The following is a 4,119-nucleotide window of genomic DNA, read 5'->3' as shown; positions in this document are numbered from 1 at the left end:
CACTCCTTTCTTGTCTCTGATTTCAATATCAAATTCTTGCAACAGTAAGATCCACCTTATTAGTCTTGGCTTTGATTTTTGCTTGGCAAACAAATATTTAAGTGTTGTGTGATCTGTAAAAACAATCACTTTAGCACCAATGAGGTATGATCTAAATTTTTCAAATGCAAAAACTATTGCTAGCAACTCCTTTTCAGTAGTGGTATAATTTCTTTGAGTTTTATTAAGGACTTTGCTAGCATAGTATATCACACGAACTAGGTTATCTTTCCTTTGTCCTAATACTGCCCCAACTGCAAAATCAGATGCATCACACATCAATTCAAATGGTAGGTTCCAATCAGGTGGGGAGATGATAGGAGCAGAGGATAACCTCATTTTCAAATGTGCAAATGCTAGCATGCATGTTTCATCAAAGATGAATGGTGTATTAGATACAAGGAGATTGCTTAAGGGCTTGGCTATCTTTGAAAAATCTTTAATGAACCTTCTGTAAAAACCAGCATGCCCTAAAAAACTTTTAATTGCCTTGACATCACTGGGTGGGGGTAGTTTTTCAATAAGTTCTACTTTAGCTCTATCAACCTCAATGCCTTGGTGAGAGACCTTGTGACCAAGGACTATTCCTCCTGTCACCATGAAGTGGCATTTTTCCCAGTTCAAGACCAAATTGGTTTCTTGGTATCTTTTCAATACCAAGGCGAGGTGATGTAGGCAACTAGGAAAAGAATCTCCGAATACCGAGAAATCATCCATAAAAACATCAATGAATTTTTCTATCATATCTGAAAAGATAGAAAGCATGCAGCGTTGGAAAGTTGCAGGGGCATTACATAATCCAAATGGCATGCGCCTATAGGCAAACACTCCATACGGACAGGTAAATGAGGTTTTCTCTTGGTCTCTTGGATCAACCACTATTTAGTTATATCCTGAATAACCGTCGAGAAAACAATAATATGCGTGCCCTGCAAGTCTTTCCAGCATCTGATCCATGAATGGAAGGGGAAAATGGTCCTTTCGTGTAGCCTCATTGAGTTTCCTGTAGTCTATGCACATCCGCCATCCTGTGACGGTCCTTGTAGGTATGAGCTCATTCTTCTCATTGGTAACCACAGTGATCCCTCCCTTCTTTGGCACAACATGTATGGGGCTAACCCAAGGGCTATCCGAAATTGGGTATATGACTCCTCCTTGCCAAAGCTTCATAACTTCTTTCTGTACCACTTCTTTCATGATTGGGTTCAGCCTTCTTTGGGATTGAATGGATGGCTTGGCATCATCTTCCAACAGTATTTTATGCATGCATATGGTTGAACTGATTCCCTTCAAGTCAGTAAGGGTCCATCCAATGGCATCCTTATGCTCCCGCAGCACCTTGAGTAGCTCGTCCTCTTGATCTTGACTGAGGGATAAATTTATGATCACTGGGTAGTTTTCATTTTCTCCTAGATAGGCATATTTAAGAGTGGGTGGCAATGCTTTGAGTTCAACTTTGGGTGCTTCTGATTTTTCGCTCCCTTGCTTTGGTGCATCTGGTATATGTGTTTCTGTTGTAGCTACCTCTTCACTTGATTCAGATTTTTCCTCCACCAATCTCTGGTTTTCTTCAGGTTCATCTTCTTCAAAATTCTGCTGCACTTCATCCTCAAGTGCATCTAACCTCATGCATTCCCCCAATTGTTCCGGTGGATAACTCATGGCCTTGAACACATTGAATGTCATCTTTTTATTGTGTAATCTAAGGGTGAGGTCACCTTTTTGAACATCAATGACAGCTCCAGCAGTGGCCAAGAATGGCCTTCCCAAAATGATGGAGGTTTTGGCTTCTTCCTGCATGTCCAGCACCACAAAATCTGCTGGGAATATGAAATCTCCTACTTTTACTAGCAAATCCTCTACTATCCCGTGAGGGAATTTGAACGATCGGTCTGCCAGTTGTAGAGCCATTTTTGTTGGTTTAGCCTCCTCAATTTTCATCTTTCTCATCATAGCTACTGACATCAAATTGATGCTGGCCCCTAAGTCACAAAGAGCCTTTTCTACTGTGATTTCTCCTATAATGCAAGGGATCTGAAAACTCCCAGGATCCTTCAGTTTCTGAGGTAGTTTATGCTGAATGATAGCACTGCACTCTTCAGTTAGTATCACAGTCTCATTGTTCTTCCAGCTTCTCTTCTTAGTCATTAGCTCCTTCAAAAACTTGGCATAAAGTGGCATTTGTTCTATGGCTTCAGCAAATGGTATGTTGATTTGTAGCTTTTTGAAGATTTCCAAAAATCTCAAGAACTGGTTGTCATCTTCCTTTTTCTTCAATAGCTGGGGGTATGGAGCTCTTGAGACGTTGAGTTGGGGTATCTTTTTCTCTTTCTGCAAACTTGGCGTGGGGGGTTGCATTCCATCTTGCTCCTCTTCCTTTTCAATTGAGCTTTCTTCTAGTGGTTTTTGGGGATGTTCCTTCAGTTACTTCCCACTCCTAAGTGTGATAGCTTGACACTCCTCCCTTTTGCGTGAATGAGCATCATAGCAAAAATTGTGGTTCGGAAGTTGCTTAAAAAGATAGCTGATTTGTGTCTCCAGTTTTGTGATGGCAGCATTTTGATTCTGCATGTTTGACTGCACTTCCTCTCTAAATGCTTTACTGTCTTGAATGTCTCTGCATATTCCTTCAATGAAGGTTTCGATCTTAGAGAGCTTGTCATTAATTGATGAGTGATTCGGAGCAGATGTGCTGTTTTGGTTTTGATAAGTGTGTGGAGAAGTGTTGTTGTGGGGGTGTTGAGATGTCCTCTGGGTGAATTGTTGGTGAGCTGCATTGTTGTTGGAGTTGTAACGTCTCTGGTCTTGGTTTTGATCTTGCTTACTTCCCCACCCAAAGTTCGGGTGATTTCTCCATCCAGGGTTGTAAGTCTTGGATCATAGTTTTGCCTTGGTGAATTCCCAATGTAGTTGGCTTGCTCCTGACTCCCTTCTGCTTCTTGGTTTACTCCTTCTTGTGTTGTTGATGAAGTGGAGATTGCTGCTACTTGGTTCATCTCCATCTTCTTGGTGAGGTTAGCCAGCTGCTGGGTAATGAGCTTGTTTTGGGCCAACAGAGCATCCACATTGTTTAGCTCCATCACTCCTCTTGTGTTTCCTCTTTCGGAAGCATAGAAGTAGTCATTTTCTGCTACTATTTCAATAACATCTATGGCTTCCTCAATGGTCTTCTTGTTCAAGGACCCTCCAGATGAATGGTCTACTGCCTTCTTTGACTCATAAGAGAGCCCTTCATAGAAAATGTGCAGCTGGACCCATTCGTTGAACATGTCAGGTGGGCACCTCCTTGTTAAGTCTTTGAACCTCTCTCATGCTTCATACAGAGTCTCACCATCCTGTTGCCTGAAGGTTTGAACCTCATCTCTCAGCCTATTGATTCGTTGAGGAGGGTAGAATCTTGCTAAGAATTTGTTCACCACATCCTCCCAAGTTGTCAAGCTCTCCCTTGGGAAGGATTCCAGCCACTTGGCTGCCTTGTCTCTGAGTGAGAAGGGAAATAAGAGCAATCTATAGGCGTCAGGATGAACACCATTAGATTTCACTGTGTCACATATTCTCAGGAAGGTGGTCAAATGTTGGTTGGGATCTTCTTGAACACCTCCTCCAAACGAACAGTTGTTCTGAACAAGGGTGATGAGCTGTGGTTTAAGTTCAAAGTTGTTGGCATGGATTGTTGGCTTTTGGATGCTACTTCCACAATTGCCTGGGTTTGGATTAATGTAAGAGCCCAAAACTCTTCTATCCTCCCCAGCATGATTTGCTCCACCTCCTCTGCTATGGTTGTGAATCTCTTCTTCATGATGATTTTCCATGTTTTCTTCCATGTTTGGTTCAAAGTATTCCTCAAACTGTTCCTCCTCTTCTTCAGCACCAACTACTCGTTTTTCTTTTGCCTCCCTCATTAGTCTAAGGAAGGTTCTCTCTGGTTCAGAATCAAAGGAAGTTGAAGCCCCGCTTCTTCTCCCTGTCATACAACCAACAAGTACAAGCAGAGAATATAGGTGCAGACAGTATTTGTGTTAGAATTGATGTTAGTTGTGGGTGATGCAATATATCAAACAGTTAGTGGGTTAGCAAACG

The 4,119-nt window shown here is 42.0% G+C and overlaps 1 pseudogene; it reads right to left on the bottom strand.

Moving 5' to 3' along the window:
* LOC107640721 overlaps nucleotides 1–2,229 on the bottom strand; it is a 47,282-nt pseudogene extending 45,053 nt beyond the window's left edge.

Source organism: Arachis ipaensis, chromosome B05 (genome assembly GCF_000816755.2).
Source record: "Arachis ipaensis cultivar K30076 chromosome B05, Araip1.1, whole genome shotgun sequence".
NCBI classification, from domain to species: domain Eukaryota; kingdom Viridiplantae; phylum Streptophyta; class Magnoliopsida; order Fabales; family Fabaceae; genus Arachis; species Arachis ipaensis.
The sequence above is the reverse complement of the archived record's forward strand: the minus strand, read 5'-3'. Positions and strand labels throughout refer to the sequence as shown.